At 34.4% G+C, this 25,000-nt stretch overlaps 1 protein-coding gene across 1 annotated transcript in view; it reads left to right on the top strand.

Annotated features, from left to right (window-relative positions):
• Window positions 1-25,000, top strand: part of LOC106884390 (uncharacterized) — a 647,954-nt gene that overhangs the window by 248,418 nt on the left and 374,536 nt on the right. The gene's annotated exons all lie outside the window — the stretch shown is intronic.

The following is a 25,000-nucleotide window of genomic DNA, read 5'->3' as shown; positions in this document are numbered from 1 at the left end:
ATTTAGTATTTGGTGAGGGTGGTGGTGGTGGTGGTGGTGGTGGTGGTGGTGGTGCCGTTGTTTTAGATTGTGCCCTTTGATGGTTGTGTGTAGGAACTGAGCGTCTAGTCCCTGGTGAATGAGTGAGTTTGCAATCAGTGTCAGTGTACAGCCACTTGCGTAGTGAATAGCGGCATATTTTGGGGTTTCGTGTGTAGGCTGTGAGAGGCATAGGTTTTAATTTCTGTACATTTGTGTTTGGCAAATTCATTAAGCATTTAGTTGGTTGATCACAAATTGGGATAGTAGTAGGTTGAAGCTGTTTTTGAGGTTGTTGCTGTTTTTGAGGTGGTTGTTGTGGCTGTAGTTGTTGATGTGATTCTTGTTTCTGTAATTGTTGCTGCTGTTGACGATTTGATGGGTGGGTAACAAACTCTGGTTGAATTGGCTATGAACAGCTGGAATCTGAGAAGCTGACCGTTTTATTAAGTACGTCATTAGTTGTGGTTGAACCAAGTAGTGTTAAAGGTTGAGGCTGGGTCAGTTGTTCCTTTTGTGGTTGTTGTTGTTGATGTGGTGGTTGTTGTTTTTGCTGAGGTGGTCGTTGTTGTTACTGTGCTGTGATGGTTGGTGTTGTTGCTGTGGTGGCTGTTTTTGTTGCCGTGGTGGTTGCTGTTGTTGCCGCAGTTTTTGTTGTTGTTGTTTGTGTTGACCAGTATTTGAAGAGAAAATACGCTGGAGTTTTTCAAAATGTCTATTAATCAATTTAAATGCCATTTCAGTTTGTTTAAGTTTGTTTTGAATCTGCTTCTTGAAGCGATTTCTGAAAAGTCGAATGTCTGGCTATTAGGTTGCGGCATGATGTGTCTGTTTTCCGTTTGGGCAATATAGTACCATGAATTTATCAGAAAGTCTATTTCATTCTCAGACCAATTTTCTTCAGATTTTTGTTGTTGAGTAGTCATCTTAAAGTTTAAAAAAAAAAAAATTTTAATTATTTGTTTGTTAATTATTGATTTACACCTTGCGTTACTATTTAGTTGTGTAGAAACATATGCTACAGTAGTGAAGAATTAATGTAGGCTGTATTTGTATTTGAGATAAATATTTACAGATGCTTGAAGATAAAATATGTATATGTTATGTGTATGATGGTGCAGAATGTTTTACTTTGATGAGGAAATTTGTAGTTCCGAAGTGAAGGGTGTTTGAGTTTTGCGAAATTCTGTGATAGTTTGATACGTATAGTCTTGTATATGTGGCCGTTAGTTTTAAAGGGAAAGTTTTCAACAGAGATATATGAGTGAAATGTCAGAAGTGTGCGCGTAAATTCTGAGTGCTCTATGAACTTAATAAAATCGCAGGATGCATGTGTACGTGCGTATATATTCGATAGCATCACAGGAGAAATATATATATACATATATATATATATATATATATATAATTATATTGTACTATATCATATATATATATATATATATATATATATATATATATTCATAAGGGAAATTTATAGCTGATATTGCATAAATGTACACACATACATTATGTATGTGTGTGTGTGTGTGTACATGTATATATATATATGCATATATTTAACATTTTATGTATTTTTATACATATACATGATATATATTTCACGTATATATATATATATATATATATATATATATATATATATATATATATATATATACATATACATATATATATATATATATATATAATACAATATAATTATATATATATAATTATATTGTACTATATCATATATATATATATATATATATATATATATATATATATATATATATATATACATAATGCATATATACATACATACATACATACATACATACATGCATACACGTACATATATTCAGTGATAGAGAGAGACAAACAAACAGGCAAACACACAAACAAACAGACAAACACACAAACAAACAGACAGATCCTTGACTCACTTCAACCGCAGAGCCGAAGCAGAATTTTTTGCATCTCGCAGTTGACAGAAACCCCATCGCTTTCTAGAGCGACGATCGGAATTTGAGGCATTCATACCTTTCTCCATAGATATTTAAGTGCAAAATTCATGTGAACATTTCTTAAACCAGGAAATAAATAGGTTTTATGTAGCTTTTATATCTAGCGATGCAGAGCAAGCTTGTGATAGGTAGTTATTTTAAAACCGTGAAACCATCAAACCTTTTTAATTATAGTTCTCACTTGAACATGTTTGATGCGGCTTCCACCTTAAAGCAACTAATATCTTTGTTTACGATAGCAACAACTAGTACAATGAGCTGGTTATAGTGTCTTACAGCTATATCCGCCGAGAATATTGAATCGGAATATTTTTAACAAAGAAGATCGATTGTTAAGGGAATATGGTTGTCGGCTATTTCCAGAAAAAAGAAGAAAATTACCATAAGTTGGAATATGTAAAACAAACAAAAAAAAATAACAATAATATAATAAAAAAAAATACGATCGAGGTCTAATACAAGAAGCTACAAAGCAGGATTATAAAGTGACTTCTGCTGCCAATATTAATAACAATAATAATAATAATAATAATAATAATAATAATAATAATAATAATAATAATAATAATAACAATAATAACAATAATAATAATAATAATAATAATAATAATAATAATAATAATAATAATAATAATAATAATAATAATAATAACAATAATACTGATAATAATAATTATGATGATGATGATGATGACGACGACGACGACGACAATTATACTACTACTAATAATAATTGTAGAAATATTAATGATGATGATGATGACGATGATGATGTCTGTATGCGTGTGTATGGACTCTCGTAGATGTTTGTAAGTGTGTGTAAAGTAAGTTGGTGAGGGAAAAGATAAAGACGAAAACAAAGGGAGAGGCGAGTGAGAAATGAGAAGGAAAGCTAAATTATTATCGGATTTGCAACAATGGTGTGTGATGTTTTAAGTTATTATGATATTTTGTCTTGGAGTTCATGATTTCTTATGCATACACATAAATACACACATACATCTGAACAAGCATACGCAAAAATACTCATATATACATATATACACACACACATATATATATATATATATATATATATATATATATATATATATATATATATATATATATATATATATATATATATACATATATATATATATATACATATATATATATATATACATATATATATATGCGTTTGTGAGCATGTGTGTTTGTGTGTGCATACATATCATAAGAGTGCGTTTTTGTGCGTGTGTTATCACTGTTTACAGTGTGCTTGTGTATACACATACACACATATATAAGCTTGTTTGTATACACATGTATGCTTGTATGTTTATGTATTTGTATACATGTGTGTATGTGTGCGTGTGCACGTGTGTGCGTGTGTGTATATACGCATATGTATATATATATATGCATATATATATATATATATATATATATATATATATATATTTATATATATATATACATATACATACATATATATATATATATATATATATATATATATATATATATATATATATATATATATATATATAAATATGTATGTTGATATATGTTTTTATATATATATATATATATATATATATATATATGAATATGTATATTGATATATGTTTATATATATATATATATATATATATATATATATATATATATATATATATATGTAGATATATGTATATATATATATATATATATATATATATATATATATATATATATATATATATATATATATGTATATATATATGTATATACGCATGTATGTATATGTGTATGTATGCTAGTGAGTGTGTTTGTGTATGAGCGTGTGTTCTGCGCTTGATGGTATTTCATGGGAGTAATACAAACCACCATAACGTTAGTTTGTTACAAATATAAACCAACATTATCGGCCTAAGATGAAATAAATATGATAAATTGCAGTAAATAACATTGTGACATTCTGAGTAGTGGATAAACCCGTAGACAGTAATCTTCTTACTGAGTGCAAAAAGAACCGGCGAAAAATAAACGAAAAACAGTAAAATGACGATAAATACGAAAAAGCGATTATTTTTGTTTTGAAGCATTATTAAGTGCTGTTAAGCTCTTAGTTATTTCAGACTCATTGTTGATATTGGTGATGTTTTTTTTTTGTTTTGTTTTTTTTTTCCTTTACATTACAGGGCTTTTCTGAAAATTATGAATTTCACATTTCAGAGCTGTATTTGTCTTGTATAGTGACTGTGTGAGAAAACTGAAGCAACTACATCGTAGGAAAGCCATTTGATAACACACAAACCTATGAAATTTATCGTGAATTTCACAGCTTTATGTTTTATTAAACGCTTTTTCCTCCACGTAGACGAACCTCTCAATTTCTTTCTCCCTCCTAATTTATCTGTATCAAATAATCTTTTCTACTCTAGGCACAAGGCCTGAAATTTTTGAGGAGGGGGGCAGTCAATTAAATCGACTCCAGTACGCAAATGGTACTTAATTTATCGACCCCGAAAGGATGAAAGGCAAAGTCAACCTCGACGGAATTTGAACTCTCATATTCTTCTCTACTCTAGGCACAAGGCCCGAAATTTTGGTGAAGGGGGCCAGTCGATTAGATCGACCTTAGTACGCAACTGGTACTAAATTTATCGACCCCGAAAGGATGAAAGGTAAAGTCGACCTCGGTGGAATTTGAACTCAGAACGTAAAGCAGACGAAATACCGCTAAGAATTTCGTCCGGCGTGCTAATAGTGTAGTATTTTTTATTAGCACCAAGTTTAGTTGTAAACTTTCTTGGTTATCACCCTTTTTTAATAGTACTATTTTCTCACAATAGCAGATAACCTATTGTAACAAAGCTTCTGTGGAACTAGTACATAATTTATAGGTTCTTTATAGTAAGTAACGTAATCCAAATTCAAACTAAACCCTTGCTAGTCTGATGATAAGGTTAGCGTCTACAGAACATTCATCTCTATATAGTTATTATTCCCTACTATCCTATCTCTCTCTCTCTCACTCTCTCCTTCTCTGTCTGTCTTTCAGTCTCTCAATCTCACTGTTTACCTCTTCCTCTTTCTCTCATTCTCTCTTTTCTCTCTCTCATTCTCTCATTCTCTCTCTTTCTCTCTCTCATTCTCTCATTCTCTCTCTCTCACACACACACACTTTCTCTCTCTCACTCTCTCATTCTCTCTCTCACTCTCATTCTCTCTCTCACTCTCATTCTCTCTCTCACACACACACACACACACCTTCTCTCTCTCTATCTCTCTCTCTCTCCCTCTCTCTCTCTCTCTCTCTCTCCCTCTCTCTCTCTCTCTCTCTCCCTCTCTCTCTCTTTCTCTATCTATTTATCTTTAGTGTTGACACTGGAAACTAATGCAGTATATTCCACCGGTGGCTCACTTGATCAAAATCGTTATATCTCTACGACGCCATAAGATAATGACAAAAACTACAAACCCAAACTTCGTCATTCAATGAAATACACAAAGTAAGCCCCTACGTGGTCAACCAATCTGCTAGAAATAGCAGCTAATTCTTTTTTCCAAATCACATACAAAGAGTTTCAAAAGAGAACACATTGGACAATGTAATCCCAGAAGTAAAAACATCTTCAATCATATGTCTGTTTAATCAGGACTACTGTGGACTAAACAACTAGATCATAGTAATTCTTGTTATATCCTGTATTGAGAAGTAAATACAGTGTGTAAACATCCTATGGAGTGAAATTGTGTGCTATTAGTCGACAACCTTTGTTAATATGAGTTGTGTTAGACAGCACTTATCTGTAATCAAAACACCGATTAACAAGGAACGAAATTACCGGTACGTTCAAGTACAGTGAATCTCTATCGCTCAACGATAAGGATTCAGTTGTTTGATCAAGTGGATTACCTACTCATTGAATTGACGTGTTAGTGGTTGAGTATGCTAAGAACAATTGTACCCTTAATGTAATTCTCAAGCCGATCCAGCGTGACACAGTGTCTGATAAGGCTCTATCTCATGAATTTTATGCATAATCTGTTCGATGGGCTCCTTTGCAGTTTCCCTCTATCCAGTTTTACTTCATGTGAGACTGTAGAAAATGGCATTGCTCTCAAGACGATACATTGTGAGATCGAACTCGGAACTTTGTGGTTACAAATGCGAGCTTCTTAAACATCAGCCATGCTCTGCCTACATAAAGTGTACAGGTTACTGTATTAATAAAAAAATGTAATACGTATTGCAGGTGTTAATAAATAAGTGGAACAAATCATATTCATCTCATCGCTTTAAAAAGTTATCTCTTTTCGAATTTAACTTTCTTTACGATTAAAGACATCTGTATAACATCTAAAATATATTTATAAAAACAATACTAATGAGTTGATAATAACACATAATGAGCACTTTTAATTAATCCTATGTGTTAAAACATTTAAAACTGTTTACATTTCAACGATCTTGTGGAATCGACTTTGATAGAAGCAGTGTATCTCAACATTAAATTGACTACTTTAAATTATTACCCTCGAGGTTTTTCATGGCAAAAGAAAAGCTGACAGGAAATTGTAGTTTCATGATTATAAAAGAAAAGTTTACTTGAATCTTCGTTCCTAAAGCCATTTAAAACTGCTAATAGTTCCAGGCTAAATGTCAAAGATAGGCAGTATTCCAAACTGTTTATTGCGTATTTCAGTCATCAGTACTAAATACACATGTATAGGTTATAGGTATATACTACACATATACATGTAGTGCCCATGATGTACTGAGAGATAACAGAAAATAACAGAAGTACTAAAATGATTATAAGAAAGGGTAATTTTATTCAGATACCTTCGCCTATGCTTTTTACAATATCATAGACCTAAATAAATTTCCCCAGTTTCATTGATCTTCTGGCCAGGCATGAAAGTCCCACACTCATTTCGAAAGTTCTTGTATGCTGCTGCTATTTTGGTTCTCACATGATGTTTCTATTGCGTTGAATGATCGACCATATTGTCTAGATTCCTGCTGTCACTAGCAGCAGCATACCGTCTGGCGATGTTTGACTTTCAGGAAATTATAACTCGCATCATTGTGGGCAGAGAGCGATTGGGTGGAAAGAGTGGATTTTATAAACAAGCACTTAAAAGTGTTAACAGACTGAAAAAATATGTGTGTGTCTATGTATGTATATATATATATATATATATATATATATATATATATATATATATATATATATATATATATATATATTACTAAACTTGCACAAACTGACAAAAAGTCTGTATGTATAGGAGATATCAGACATTACAAACCGTTGTAATGTGAAAGAAAAGGGATTGAAAACAAATATCATAACATATTAAAACTTGAGCGTGTTATAGTTAAGGGCAAGCGTGGGAAAAGAAAGTGTGAAAAAAAGAACAGGGAAATGCCAAAAAGATTACCACATTCCTAAAAAGCACATATGCCTGCAAGTATATGAATTCAAATTGTTTAAAATGTGTGTGTGTATATATAATATATATATATATATATATATATATATATATATATATATTTATTTATTTATCGAACAAAACTAGAAGCCCTTAAGTGTTAGACTTCCAGTCAAGGAGAATCACGCAATATCAATATGTGCTATGATACAAATAACAATATCACATTAAACCAAAACTTCAAGAACCCTTTAACACGTTTAACACTATGAGAATGTAGGATAACTTAGAAAACGGGACAACTAGATATAAAAGTTTCACAGGCAAAAAGCCTATTAAACATATATTCCCATCATCGGATGCCTCACTGATATCATTGTTTTCGATACACCATCCAAATATGGTGCTACAACAAAGTAAATACAATTAAGTACTTATATGTAATATTATAGTAGCAATTTGATACACAAAACATTGCTATGACTAAAGTAGTAATCAATTTACCAGAATCACTCCGCCCCAAATGGCAGGTAATCCCTACATTTTCCCCAATGGTGTTGAGTCAGACCCAACAAAAAGCACATGAGATATAGTGAAGAGAAAAGTTTTTAAAAAATTAAATTTACTAAAATCTCTCATTTTTATGTTTATACTTAATATATACAAAGTAAGATACAGAGGCAAAAGGATTACCCTGCATTAAAAAAGAACACTACATGAAAAGATATCTATACTAAGCAGGAGCATAGTTGAGTGGGTTAGAAGTTCGCTTTGTCATTGCGTAAATTTGGTACTCTGTAGCAGTGTTCGAAACCATTTATCAAGCTATCTTCGACCCTAGACTCGGGTTGGCAAAGATTTGTGGGCGGAAATGGAGACAATCACGACAGAGTGACTATTCATGTGTCGTGCACTGGGATGGTGGGCCATCATTGCTCGTCTTTCTCTATCTTTAGAAGGAACTGTTCACTTGTAAGCATTCTAATTGGATCTCTGGTTGGAGATAATTCGCCTCCTTCGACTGCTAGCCATGGAGGTCTGAAATAACCACGGTCTTGGTTAATCAATTTAAAAAGCTACTCTTAACTTAAAGAGTATTAAAATAATACTCGGACTGTATATAGCTCAGTCGATAAGATTTATAGAAATTGTTATGCATGTATATATATATATATATATATATATATATATATATATATATATATATATATATATATATATATATATATATATATATATATATATATATATATATATATATATATATATATATTCTTTTATTTCTTTCAGTCATTTGACTGTGACGATGGTGCAGCACCGCCTTTGGTCGAACAAATCGACCCCAAGATTTATTTTTGGTCAGCCTAGTACTTATTCTATCGGTCTCTTTTGCCGAGCCACTAAGTTACGGGGACGTAAACACACCGATATCGGCTGCCAAGTGCTGGTGGAGGGACAAACACAGACACACAAGCACACACACACACACACACACACACAGATATATATATATATATATATATATATATATATATATATATATATATATATATATCCACCCAGCCATAAATACATACATACTCACAAATATACATACATGCATACGTACATTCATACATTTATACATACATGTGCTTCTATATATTTGCGACTGCGTGTTTGCTTGTGTGTATTTATAAATGCGTATATGCACTTGTGTGCGTATGTGTGTGCGTATGTGCGTATATATGTATATCTGTACATGTACGTTTGTGCCTATGTTTCTATATATCCAGACAGATAGACAGTCAGACAGACAGATAGAAACATAGACAGATGGGAGGTGTTTGCCCATGTTTGTGTGAAATCGTATTTTTGCCTTCGGTTAAAAACATTTAATTAGTGAATAATTTAAAATGTGAAAACAAATTCCAGCTGAGATTTTAAAATCTCTGAAAGTCAGTTTATCTTTATCATTCATTCGAAACCAATATGCTAATTTGAAAACAAAAACTTGTGGGAAAAAAAAATTATTTTGGGGGATAAATTGTATTTCCATATTAATATTAACACATGACAAATGTTGCATGCAATTTTGTTTCTTTATTCGTTTTCCTTTTATTATTATTTTTTGTTGTTGTTGTATTTTGGGTTTTGTTTCTTTTTTGTACATTTGATTTTTAATGAAGAAATCCGATCTTATTTGATAATACTAATTCGATAAATAGGCGTAACGATTCGATAAATTGTTTGGAATTATGCAATATTAATATTAATATTTATATTTTGTAGTAGCTGTTGTTTTTAGTCAATTTTGAAAATTCTATTAATATCATTTTATTTTTATTTTTAATTATTTATTTTTTGGAGGGGTTATATTTTATCTTGTGTTAGGGTTTTTAATGAGTTTACATTTCTCTCTTTGTCTCAATGATAATAATAGTAATCATTTTCATTGTTATTATTATTACAATTATTATTATTATTATTATTATTATTATTATTATTATTATTATTATTATGTTATTGTTGTTGTAGTTGTAATGTGGTGGTTGGGGATGAAAATCGATACCTAAAGATTTTGGTTTCTTGAATAAATGTTACAGAACTTTGAAATGCAAATGACTCTAAAGTTTAACTCAACATCTCCATTAGATTCATGGTGATTGTTTAGAGATATTGATTGATTGATTCATTGGTTGATTGATTGATTGATTGATTGATCGATTGATTGATTGATTATATTTCAATGACGTCTAACTCAATACTAGCAGTAATACTTTCAGCAGATTTACACAGTGAGATCGAATCCGTATCGGGATCATCTTTATTTTCTTTTATTCAGAGTTCAGTAAAATCTTGTGTTCGATTTTGTGAGTAGTAACTCTACTGAAATGGATTTTAAAATTTTAAGGATTTTCCTAGAATTTAAAAATATCTTAAGTTTTCTGAGAATAAATGGATCTTTTCTGTAAATGTCACAATGTTTGAAATTTTAGAATTAAGTGAAAATTTTCAAATTTGGTATATAGGCGTAATTTTTTATGCTGAATCTGATTTTTTAATTCACTTGTTCCAGAAAAAAAAAATTTAATTTTACATAGGTTTGAAATTTGGTCATTTTTTTTTACCCAGTCAGAAACCAAGATTTGATAGCTGGCTGTCAAAATCTTACGACAACAAAGCAAAACGTTACATATACTATTATAGTAATAGTTCAGTTCATGTAAACAGTTGATAGATTTTTTGTAGTGAAAATTCAAAAAAGAAAATTTGAGATACACTCTAGGAGTTTCTCAAACAAATTACAATTTTTGTATCTTCTGCGCCACATAAACTCGAAAAGACACGAATAAAGAGCCATAGAACAGTGGATCCCACAGTGTCATTTATTCCCACATCTTACACAAGGCCGTGTGCTCTTTTCCACTTGTTACATGTGGGTACTGTCTTTCGAGTTAATAAAATCAACGCTGAGGTTTATTGTTCAATGTCGAAAATTATAACAATCAGTTTCAAGAATGAGAGAATAGGTACTCCACAAGTCACTGAAAATTGTAGTTGGTGAAACACCCGACTGACGTATGCATTCTTTATGTGGGTCGCGATTCTGATATGGCACCGCGTAAATAAAAACCTGTCTGATCTTCCAACACATTCTTCCGAAAACACACTACTCATGTAGCAAGCACTCTTCTTCGGTTGTATTTATGTCTTGAGAGACTGTTTTGTTCCTCTCAACAGTCTTTCTGGGATCACCTATTTGAACTGGATTGCGGAGCACGTCATAAGCACGTACTTCACGAACATAGTTGTTGTAATCAACAGCTGTGCAGTGGCTCATCCCCAGTTCTTCAACAAAAAACCGGACTAGTGTCAAGTCCTTGAACCATGCGTAAAGGAAAAAAAAAGAACATTACAGTCCTAAGAGGAAGGGTGCCACCTTCCAACCACTTATCTTTTCTGGCAGGTACACACTCGTTGTATCCTTTTCGGGAGCATGCCAGTAAATTTTCCCGCGAAGCATCTTGCATGTGAAATTTCCCACTTATGCTGATGATTGCATTCATGTTATAACTGAGTTGAACTAATTACTTTTTTTTCTTAGATTTGTTGTTATGTGCGGGATGCCCCTATATACTATTTTAATAATGCAGAGTCACTTCTTGCTGGCGCATTTTTATGGTAGAGCATTGTTACGCATTGTTATGGTCATACAATGTGTTATTTCTATACTTATGTGTCGTAATATTTGACTAAAGACGTGGATATTTGCTTAAAACCTTAGGGATGTACACATTCATATTCATTTACATAGGCATGAATAGATAGATGGATGGATAGATAGATAGATAGATAGATAGATAGATAGATAGATAGATAGATAGATAGATAGATAGATAGATAAGCGGACAAACAGAAACAGACAGGCAGACAGACAGGGATAGATAGATAGATAGATAGATAGATAGATAGATAGATAGATAGATAGTTTTTTTATGTGTAGAATTGTTAGAGTATCTATGGTAAGAAGACATTTAACCTGGCTATGAAAAGGTAGACTACTGTAAGATTTCTCTGTGAAAAGAAAAAGAGACCAAACAAACATCATTTATTAAAGCCTCATCAACGATTACTTCCTTATCACAGAGAGATTAGTAGCGTTTAACAATTTATAATAAACACACACTGAAACAGGAGTAAATCGGTTCATCTAATTTTGATAAAATTTACAAAGATTGGTAATGTGAATTAATTAGTTAATTAACTAATCAATTAATACAACCTCTCCATTTACAATAAATAACTATTAACTACATTCTATCCGTGATTAGAAACGCATGAATCTGTCGGAGATCGGTGTCTCATTCCTGATCGTAGAAATTGTAAGAGCGATCTCCTTTTCATGCTATAGACAGAAAACCTGAGTCTTAACAGCGGTTTCAACATATTTCTCAGCGATGCCCAACGCCTGTTTACTAAAAGCACACAAGTTTACCTTACATTATCTGACATACATATTGCGTGCGTGTGTGTGTGTGTGTGCGCGCGCGAACGTGTGTATGTGAAAAATGTATTTATGAGATGACGTTTATATATGTACCTACTTAGGTATAAAATCTGCAAGTGTCTGAGTTTAGGTGTCTTTATGAGCTGTTATACACACACGTGTGAGCGGGTTTTCTAGATATGAGATGTTAAAAATTTCAACCGTGAAGATAAGCAATGTCCTAGATAATAATAAACTATAAAGAAATGCGCCATAAATTTATCTGCAGTAAATAAAACTATATTCATTCATCGGTTTGTTTTTCTCGACAAGTAAACACCTAATTTGTGAATAATCTATTTTTGTTTTCATGTATTATTGTTTTTAATTATCTTCCACAACAATTCCTCGGGGAGGTGAGAGAGATATTTCAAAAATATTGTTCCCTAGTGAAACTGTTTAAAATATAAATGAAACTCTTCAGGAAAAAGCTATTATTTCCTTTCATTTTTTTCCGCCACCTTTGCCTATCCGTCTCTTTTCTACGTTCTCTTTTCCAAATTGTCTCATCGTTTTTTTTATTTTCATTCTAATGTCATACAAACTAAACTCGTAAATAGTATTTAATATTGATAAGGAGGAGACAGCACAGCTCTGATTAGAAGACATTACCGGTTTACATTTATGTATTCAAAGCATATCGGGAGTTTCTCCACTATTGGTTTTCAAAACCGTTTTTATATTTTTGTAGTGTTGGAGATGGGTGATAATAAAAGTACCCAGTATTATGTTGGGCACTTATATAAAGGCCAACTTTTGTCACAACAATGACACTGTACTTCAAAATGAAAGTCCTTGGCTATCATTCTAAGTACCGTTGTGAGGTCTAGTGGTGGGGGTTGAACTAGTTCACTTGCGAGAGCATTTGGCTAAAAAGAAAGAAGATACCTTTCAAGATAGAAAAATTGAGAATCTGAATATTCTTATCTTTTAAATACGGTATCCGCGTAAAGGGAATTCGATCAAATGAGATTTTCAATAGCATAAGCAAAACTTGCAATAATTATCACAAATATTTATTTCTAACAAACAGAAGGCTTTTGTGATGTTCGTACCTCTCTCAATCAATGATTTTTATTCACAGAAAAAAAAAGGAGAGACATATACCTGATCAGCAACTCATCTTTTCAGTCTAATGACGAAGTCTAACGTGGTCGCTCAAACTGCTAAAAACAGCTGCTTACATCACATCCTGTCCCCTTGTGCTTACATTACATCCTGTCCACTTTAGAAGGAGAAAAGAAATCAATGAAGAGTATAGTACGAGATATATATAAAAAAGATATGGGATAGTGGCAGCTGGAATATCTTTTATGAGGTCCGATCTAGCAGAGGCCATCTGAGATTAAACAACCTCCATATATAAGGTAACGAAGACTGCAAAATCCAATGTGATTTTCATTTTTTAAGATGATATGGTATGATTTGAAAATAATTTGACTTATTTTTCTTCATATCGTGGGGCCACGTAATGACTATCCACCCCCACCCACCAAAAAAAACGAAGTGTTGGTCGTTGCATGAAAACGTTTGACCAATGCTCTTTTCGATCAGAGTTAATTTCAGATGAAACAACAACCTTCATTCATCAGCCAACAACTGAGCTGTGTCTTTCCTAAGTCATTTGCTACAACAACGGTTTCTGAACCTTTTTGAATTCACTTGCTCAATGAATCTACCAATTTAAACATTCACTTCTTTCTTTAAGATATTTTTGATAAACTACGTTTCCAAGAATACATCAAAAATTCTATGAGAGTTCCTTTATTTTTATTTTATAACTTCATAGGCATTGCAGCTTTCATCATCCACATAATTATTACTTCTTATGTATAAGTGAAGATATTTGACCATATGGCTAGAGTGTTAGCATAACGGTCATATTGTCACGGTTTGAGTTCACGGATCGAGCGTTGCGTTGTATTCTTCTTCATTTCACGATGCGCAAAGCCATTCTGTTGGAAATCAGTATCAACAACAGCTTAACCTTTGCGAAACACTGGCACCCCATTCAGTGTAGAATATTGTATTTTCAACCACTTACACATCGTGAATTTACTCAGACTTTAACTGTTTATCATATGCGTAAGGTGATACGTTCAGTCAATTCGTTCCATTGCCTAGTTTTAGTACCATCTCTCAGTTCCATGGCTCTTTAATGGAGCTGACTCTGTTATATACACTCAAGTTGGGTCAGTGATCTGAGTCTACCTTTCTCACACTGGTCATATCGATCCTTAAAAAATCGATTATGGATGTTGCCCTTCCTCATCTGCCTAATCCATTTATAAATTAGAATGAAACAATTTCACTCTTGAAATATCCACTCATTAAGATCTAACTAATTAGAACTTTTTAGCAGAATTTTTGTCATCATCCTTCTATCAACAAATAGAAGTATGAATGGTATCATACTGACGCAGTTACTGCTGCTGCTACTGCTTCTACTGCTGCTTTTGCTGCTTATATTTTCACTGCTGTTGTTCTTGTAACTCCAGTCAGCACTTTTGATGGATCAGACCTATCATCAAAGACATCCCAGTTGTGACTACCCAACCAGTATATTTTATTTTCAGCGATGTCAATATTTAGGACATCATTTACTGTGTAGTTCCCCTTTTTCAAAGCTACATACTGTGATTTAAGACAGATTTTGCTGCTATATCTAGCTGATTAAACAGCCTTGTAGACTGCTCACACGTTCATTTGTCAGCTGCCGATGTTATTTGTTTTTAAATTTATTTTAATTTTTTTTTTTTTGCTATAAAGGAAGTAACACAAACAAACAAGTTATTAATTCTACAGCTATCAATTTACAAAGCCAGCCAATCATTATATGTGTGTGTGTGTGTGTGTGTGTGTGTGTGTGTGTATATATATATATATATATATATATATATATATATATATATATATGTATATATATATATATGTATATATATATATGTGTATATATATGTGTATGTATGTATATATATATATATATATATATATATATATATATATATATATATATATATATATATATATATACTTTGTTTTTTCATAAAATTCGTTTTTTCATTTTAATCCTCAAAGATTTATTTGTATTTCTTTTGGAGTCTTTGGAAATGGCTACCAGACTGTTCTCTTGTAACGTTACACCATTTCATTATGTTTTTATTTCCCGTTCGTAACAAGATAATATTTGTAAGATTGTCTCTGAGATGAGGGTTGGGGGTAAAGATAGCAAAAACATGTATAAACAAACCGATGACTGATGGTTAAACAATTTTGCAAACTGTCTGATTGAAAGAAAACGATGGTGTTGTTATCATTATTATTATTATTATTATCATTATTATTATGATTATTATTATTATTATTATTATTATTATTATCGGTTTCAAATTTTGGCACAAGACCAGTAATTTTAAGTGGTGGGGTAATTTGATTGCATCAAACTCAGTGCTCAATTGGCCCTTATTCTATCTATCCTGGATGGGTAAAAAGTAATGTCGACCTCGGTGGAATTTGAACACAGAACGTAAAGAAGGACGAAATGCCGCTAAGGATTTTGCCCGGTGGGCTAACGATGATGATAATAATAGTAGTAATAATAATAATAATAATAATAATAATAATAATAATAATAATAATAATAATAATAATAATAATAATAATAATGATTTTTTTTTTTTTTAAATCGGCAAGCTGGCAGAATCGATAGCACACCGGATAAAATGTTTCGTGGTCTTTCGTTTATCTTCATGTTCTGAGTTAAAATTCTGCTGTGGTCGGCTTTGCTTTTCATCCTTTCAGGAATGAATGAGAGACAACAATGAGCGCAAGAATAACAATAGCAACAACAGCATGACTAAAATTGTTAGCTGTAGCCAGAACATCAGCAACTTCGGATGTTATTTACAGACAGATTTGGAAAGTTATCACCTGACCTCCAGAATGTTGCCAATAAATTTTCCTTGAGTAAAAACATTATATTCTTTAAAATTAAACTACATGCTTCAAATCGTAAATAATATGACACAGTTAATACATGTCACAGTAATGATGAAGCTTTATGCAAGCCAACAAGCTAGAAGGTATATATCTACATATGATGTAGAGCATTTTGAATCTTCTTAAGCTATAAGTAGTTAAGTAGAAATAGTTTAATCAGCTAGAGCAGGCGGCGGGAATACTATGCAATTGATGAGTGTTTACAATTACCGTGGCTTAATTGCTGCAAGTTCCAACATTTTTCTGGATATAGCGTATCTAGGACTGCGTTACCCAGATTTGTCTTCTGTTTACATTTTAAAGAAGGCATAGGCTTGGGAAGATTCGGGAAATATAGGGTGGCCATAAAGTCACGCACCATCCTGCAATATGTGAAATTGCTAACATCATCGTCTTTTTATCTCTTTTTCACAACTGCCGATGTTACACACAAACCAATCCTCAACAGATGGAGGCAGATAATCAGCAAGGCGAATGCAAGGTAATGGTGTGGTGTGCGATTTGACACAATCAAGTAATTGGACTATTTTATGTTGAGAGCTCTGTGACAGGTGATTCATATCTGGAGATGCTTGGCAACAAGATGATGCCTCACGTGCATTCACTCGGAAGGGGAAATCCTGTCTGGTTTCAGCAGGATGGGGCTCCGCACCATTACGCATTACAGGTTTGTGATTTTCTGAATGAACATTTCCCCGGAAGATGGCTCGGGCTTCGCGGGCCTGTTGAATGGGCACCACGGTCACCAGATTTAACCCGCATGGATATTTTCTTCTGGGGCTACTTTAAATCACTTGTGTATTCTGAATAGATTTGTGATCAAGGACATCTACTTCAAAGAATTGTTGAAGCGTGAGAACAAGTCAACGGCAATGAAGAGCTATTTAAGAGGGTTCATCGCAATTTCAAATTCCGTATGAACACTTGTTTAGAGCTACATGGTCAACACTTTCAACATTTGTAATGGATAACCTACATCATTGCTAATAAAGCACACTTGGTGTTTCCCATGGTGCGTGACTTTGTGACCACCCTGTACTTTCAAAGCTCTGGCAAATACATAGTCCTAGGTCCAATCCTACCAAGTGTATGGCCTTCAAATAAAACTTATTGCCATCAAATAAAGATAGACTGTCACTTCCTAACTAGAACGCAATAGGAACCACTTTCGTTAATCTAACTATAATTATTTATTAAAACAACTGTATCATCAATTTTTTAATGAAAAGGTGCAGTATGTATCCTTTGTATTTTTTCTGCGGTATACATATTTTGACAACGACGGAATCATATTTAAATACTAAGATTACAAAGGCTTTGGTTTCTCATGGGAATTCAAAAAGTCGACCATTAAGTCTCATCGTATTAGACAAGGTCATTCTATTAATAGAATCGCTCTAAACAGTCTGCGAGCTTTTAAGATGAAAATGTAGACTCATTTAAATAGTTTATGCTTAAATGAATTTTAACAATAAAACGTAAGTACTACATGCATTGTTTTAGTTATAATTTCTAATAAATTCAATCTGGGAGAGAGGCACATCCGTTTGTATATTGAAACACACTTTCGTACGTTCAGATATACGTATGAAAGCTTTTCACGACATATATATGCATCTATGAATATAGTTCAATGAAAATATGTGCAAATCTGCTAACATGCGTATATATATGCATGTGACTATATCATATGTTATGTTTGTATAAATATGCTTCTTATATTAGTGTATATATACACCAACACACACACACATATGTACGAATGCATATATATATTTGTGTTTTAAGCGTTCACACATACACATATATATGTGTGTGTATGTGTGTGTTTATACATGCGTATGTATATGAGAGTAGGCTTATGGTTATAGTTCTTAAATGTTCTGTAATCACTATCCCTTCAAATAAACATACATTGCCACACACACACACACACACACACAGAAATACACACACACACAAATACACACACACACACATACATACACTCACACACATACACTCACACACATTCAACACATACACACTTATCTACTCACATTTATACATAACACTTGATAACTCAACACTGCTGGTACAACCATTGCATATACAGCTGATGAATATATGTGTATGTGTGAGGGGGATATGGGAATAGAGAGAGAGAGACATATATATATATATATATATATATATATATATATATATATATATATACATATATGTGTATATCTATTTTTCTTATGTAATCAATATAGATATATAGATATATATGCATACATGCATATACGTATACACACACATGCATACATACACGCATACATTTATACATACGTTCTTCTGAATACGTGGAAGATTAGATATGTGTGTGTGTGTGTGTGTGTGTGTGTGTGTGTGTGTGTGTGTGTGTGTGTGTAAACATACATTTATATACGCATACATACATTCATACATATATAGGGAGAGTCACACATATACATATACATGCACGCGCGCGCACACCCACATGAGCATACACACTTTACCAGGAAACTGACTCCTGCAACGTAACTTCTAAAGCTTAAAAACATTTTCCTTTTTCAAAAACATATGAGTGTGTATGAATATTTGTGTTTTCGTGCGTATATTTGTGTGTGTCCGTATGCATATCCGTGTGTGTCTGTATGTCTATGTGTCTACATGTCTGTCTGTGTGTCTGTATGTGTGTCTGTGTTCTCTGTATGCATGAACAAAATGATTATTGAAGTGTGCTTTATTCACAGCAAAATACGAAACAAAAGTCAAGACAGGAATACAGCATTCGTGAAATTATACGATGAATATATATCCGGATAATAACCGTTGAATAATTTTACCTCTGGCAACGATTTTATCAGCTACATCCTTTCCCATTATCATTTCTTGCCTTCTGTAAAACGCACCAACGACCCGCAATTATCATAACTTTACTCAGTTACACGTGCAGGAGTGGCTGTGTGGTAAGTAGCCTGCATACCAACCACATGCTTCCGGGTTCAGTCCCACTGCGTGGCACCTTGGGCAAGTGTCTTCTATTATAGCCTCGGGCTGACCAAAGCTTTCTGAGTGGATTTGGTAGACGAAAACTGAAAGAAGCCCGTCGTATATATATGTATATATATATGTGTGTGTGTGTGTTTGTATGTCTGTGTTTGTCCCTCCACCATCGCTTGACAACCGGTGCTGGTGCGTTTACGTCCCCGTAACTTAGCGGTTCGGCAAAAGGGACCGATAGAATAAGTACTAGGCTTCCAAAGAATAAGTCCTGGGCTCGATTTTGCTCGACTAAAAAGGCGGTGCTCCAGCATGGCCGCAGTCAAATGACTGTAACAAGTAAAGAGTTGATAAATCATTTGAGGTGTTTAGGTGTTAATTGACTTTAGAACGTTATAGCGGGAAAATAAGCAGAAGGGTCTAATAAGGAAATATAAAAGAAAATAAAGTTCTTATGTAAGAATATCTTAGCAGGACACCGTCGACGGACACCGTAGAAAGGCAGGCAGCTAGTTTGACAGATAGTCTGATATTTTCTTTTTGATTATTTTACTTGTTTCTCTCATTTGACTGCGGCCATGCTGGAACACCGACTTAGTTGAAGAAATCGACCCCAGGACTTATTCTTTGTAAGCCGAATACTTACTTTCTCGGTCTCGTTTGCCGAACCCCTAGGTTACAGTATCGGTTGTCAAGCGATGGCGGTGGGGACAAACATGCACACACACACACACACACACACACACACACACATATATATATATATATATATATATATATATATATATATATACGACGGGCTTCTTTCAGTTTCTGTCTACCAAATACACTGACAAAGCTTTCGTCGATCCGAGACCATAGTAGAAGACACATGCCCAAGGTGTCACATAGTGAGACTGAACCCGGAGCCATGTGGTAGGGAAACAAGCGTCTTACCACGCTGCCAGGCCTGCGCTTATATCTATCTATCTATCTATCTATCTATATATATATACACACACACACACACACACACACACACACACACACACACACACACACACACACACATACATATGTATGTATGTATGTATGTATGTATGTATGTATAAACTTGTATTATTTAAACTAATATGCAGGTACCAGTATCTCATTCAATTATTAAAGTAAGCCTTATATTTGTTTACTTCAGAATCTGTTGACCTAGGTAACTATCCTTGGTTTGGAAAAATCAGTTATCTAAAAGAAACTTTGGGAAAAGAATTCCCGAAAATAGATGTTGTATGCGAATAAAGAGATAGAAGTTAAGAGAAAGTGAGAAAATTTTACTTAATATTAGTATTATATTAATACTATATTCAAATTTTAACACTAGGCCAGCAATTTCATAGGTGGCATAAGTCGATTCTATCGACTCCATTGCTCAACTTGTATCTATTTTATCGACCCCGAAAGGAAGAAAGACAAAGTCGACCTCAGCGACATTTGAACTCAACGTAAATTCGCAAGAAACGCCGTTAAGCACTTCATCCGACGTGCAAACGGTTCTACCAGCTCGCCACCTTAAGTTTTTCTTAATATTAAAAGGAGTCTCCGAGGTCGACTTTGCCTTTCATCCTTTCGGGGTCGATAAATTAAATACCAGTTGCGTACTGAAGTCGTTCTAATCGACTGTCCCCACTAAAAAAAAAAAATTCGGGCTTTGTACCTAGAGTAGAACAGAATATTAAAAGGAGTCTAACAAAATTTATTGGCCACTGGAATAACTCATATCGTTGATTACAGTGTCTGGTAATCGAAGATTAGTAACGAGGCTATTGGAGTAACTATAGGTTTAGGCTTGCCTCAAAACAAATGAAATTTGAAGACAATGTGTTCTTTTTTATAATTAATATACTCCATATCCTACTGTGGAGGCGCAATGGTTAGAGCAGCGGACTCGCAGTCATAGGATCGCAGTTTCGATTCCCAGACCGGGCGTTGTGAGTGTTTATTGAGCGAAAACACGTAAAGCTCCATGAGGCTCCGGCAGGGGATGGTGGCGAACCCTGCTGTACTCTTTCACCACAACTTTCTCTCACTCCTTCTTCCTGTTTCTGTTGTACCTGTATTCCAAAGGGCCAACCTTGCCACACTCTGTGTCACGCTGAATACTTCCGAGAACTACGTTAAGGGTACACGTATCTGCGGAGTGCTCAGCCACTTGCACGTTAATTTCCCGAGCAGGCTGTTCCGTTGATCGGATCAACTGGAACCCTCGACGTCGTAAGCGACGGATTGCCAACAACAACAATACTCCATATCCAGTATTAAATCCTTTCATCGGTAAATGTTTGCTGTTATGGCGTAGGGCCACCAAATTCTAAGGAAGAGGAAGTTGATTACCTATACCCCCAGTAATCAACTGGTACTTATTTTATAAAGTCCAAAAGGATAAAAGGCAAAGTCGACCTGGGCGGAATTTGAACTCAGAAAGTAAAGACGGGTGAAATGCTGCAAAGCATTTTTTACCCGGTCTGCGAACGATTTTGCTTGTACGCTGCCTTCAATTACCTTAATATTGATAATAGCGGTTTCATGATGAAGAGCGGTATGTCCTCTAGTGACGCTGTAAACCGATTCTCGACGCGGGAGGCCTCTTCTTTCTGCTTACGCTTAGTAATTTCAAAGTGAGGGTCAGTCCGCGCAATCTGATCACATTCTGTCGACTTGGGTGTCACGCAGTGGTTCAGCCGGCTAAGACGACTGCAGTGACCAACAAGCTTTAGGTTTTACATTGGAGTGGCTTTTTCTTCTAAGTGAATTGCTTAGAGCTCCACCTACTCTGACTCCATAATGAGTATAACACAATTCATACGGATATAAGTATCTGTGTATTTATATATACTTGCAATAACCATAGAAAGTCCAACGTCCAGCATTTCTGGCGTGATACCAGCGATAAAGAATTCCCCTGGAGGTAATAATATCTTGTCATATCCATCATAACGCTTCGAAGAATTTCTTGTTGCATACTTAAAAGTACTGCGTTGATTTAGTACCTAAGTATGCTATAGTTTAATAATAACTGAAGTAAAATTTGAACTTTATTAACAAGGAAGAAGTTTCTGTCCGATATTCTGCCATTAATATTTCTGGTTTTTTTGGGGTTCTTTTTTTGGTAGTTTGTTTGCTTTTTATACAGTACAGGTTGAAATATACTTTTTGCCACAGCAAACACACAACTACACGTAAACACACAAGAAACTGTTGGTTGCAACAATAGTGACGATAGCGGAAAAAGCAACCGTTGTGTTGGTGTTGAATATGTTGAATGGAGAAAGACAGAGGGAGAAGTGAGGGAATAACTAATGATGCAGAGATCGCCCCACAGCTTATCCCCTCTTAGAATCTTATCTTACTTTCTCTCTCTCCCTTTCCATCTCCCCCTCGCACTCCCCCACCCTTCTCTCTTTCTCTCTCTATCTATCTATCTATCTATATATATATATATATAGAGAGAGAGAGAGAGAGCGAGAGAGAGAGAGAGAGAGAGCGAGAGAGAGAGAGAGCGAGAGAGAGAGCGAGAGAGAGAGCGAGAGAGAGAGAGAGAGAGAGAGAGAAAAAGAGAGAGAGAGAGAGAGGGAAAGAGCGAGAGAAAAAGAGCGAGAGAGAGAGAGAGAGAGAACGAGAGAGAGAGAGCGAGAGAGAGCGAGAGAGAGAGAACGAGAGAGAGAGAGCGAGAGAGAGAGAGAGAGAGAGAGAGAGCGAGAGAAAAAGAGCGAGAGAGAGAGAGAGAGAGAACGAGAGAGAGAGAGCGAGAGAGAGCGAGAGAGAGAGAACGAGAGAGAGAGAGAGAGAGAGAGAGAGCGAGAGAAAAAGAGCGAGAGAGAGAGCGAGAGAAAAAGATCGAGAGAGAGAGAGAGAGAGAGAGAGAGCGAAAGAGATAGAGCGAGAGAGAGAGAGCGAGAGAGAGCGAGAGAGAGAGCGAGAGAGAGCGAGAGAGAGAGAGATGTGTGTATGTATCTCTGTATGTATATGTTTGTATGTGTGTATGTATGTATGTATGTATGTGTGTATGTATGTATGTATGTATGTATGTATGTACACACACGCGTAATGTACCTTTTCAAATCAATTCACAAAAACAAATAAACACCGCTCAGTATGTTTAAATACGATCATAGAATTAAAAACAACCCGAAAGGAAAGAATTACCCCAGTTGTGAACAACTTTAAATTTAATTCCGACACAACTTTGTCGAAACTTTTAAAGACCATTGTCTATTTTGGACAACAAATACAAATATCAGTGAATACACAAGGCCATCATGGCTAAACGTATAAGCCTCCTTCGACCAAATCATGACTACAATACTGTATACAACTGGATCTAAGATCTTAACGGTTTATATGTAGCATACATACATACGAGGGGTGTATGAAAAGTTTTGAGCTTTCAAAGCCTTTGAGCCTTCATGGCCTTTGAGCCTTCATCAGAAGTCTTGTACCTTCATCAGAAGTTTTGTACCTTCATCAGAAGTCTTGTACCTTCATCAGAAGTTTTGTACCTTCATCAGAAGTCTTGTACCTTCATCAGAAGTCTTGTACCTTCATCTGAAGTCTTGTACCTTCATTTGAAGTCTTGTACCTCCATCTGAAGTTTTGTACCTTCATCAGAAGTCTTGTACCATGCTTTGTTTTTTTTTTGAGGCTCAAGACTTTTCATAGACCCCCCGCGTACATACATACATACATACACACATACATACATACATACATACATACATGATATGATGATGATGGCTTCCCCCTCGTTATCGAGTATGGCCATTGCACGAAGCTTAACTTAATGGTGCTGTGATCGAATGTGACTTTTTAGCCCAGCCAAAGGTCTACAATGTCTTGCACAGAGTTGGCATCCAAAACCTTTACTGGCAATAGCTGGCTGTTGTTGCAACTGGGCTCCATGTACCTTTGCGTGTCGTTTAAGTCTTCCTGCTGAATCACACTCCCTTCCACATGCCCGACAGACATGATTAGTATGGTGTGTAGCATCATCACCAGCGGCCAGGTAGTCAATAATCGGTCTTGCTTTATGACAACGAAGATGATTCATAAGCCCAGCTTTACTGAGGCACGGTCTTGCATACATACATACATACATACATACATACATACATATACACTTACACACACGATCATCTCAAACTACATTAAATTTCAATGCAATCTATAGACATTAAATGTATATATTCTTTATCAATATAAATCTTTTTCCATCTTTTATTAACTTATGTTTATAAATAAAGCCGTTTGGTTCCTTGAGTATGAAAGTATAAAGATTTTATGCAACAGTTTTTTGACGGTGTATATATTAGAGGAATATTATTTTCTTGCGTTAAGCTTGCTCACCAATCTTACATTACTGCATGCTAAGCAGATATTGCCTTCCTTTCTATCAAAGCCGAAGAAGAAGGACAGGGCGTGGCAGTGATAGAAAGCGAGAGCGAGAGAAGAGAGTGTGTGTGTGTGACTGTGTGTGTATGTGTGCGAATCTGAGTGTGCGAACGTATTTGTGTGAGTA

This window comes from Octopus bimaculoides, chromosome 5, assembly GCF_046866305.1.
Source record: "Octopus bimaculoides isolate indiv1 chromosome 5, ASM4686630v1, whole genome shotgun sequence".
Classification (NCBI taxonomy): Eukaryota; Metazoa; Mollusca; class Cephalopoda; order Octopoda; family Octopodidae; genus Octopus; species Octopus bimaculoides.
This window is presented reverse-complemented; position numbering and strand designations above follow the sequence as displayed.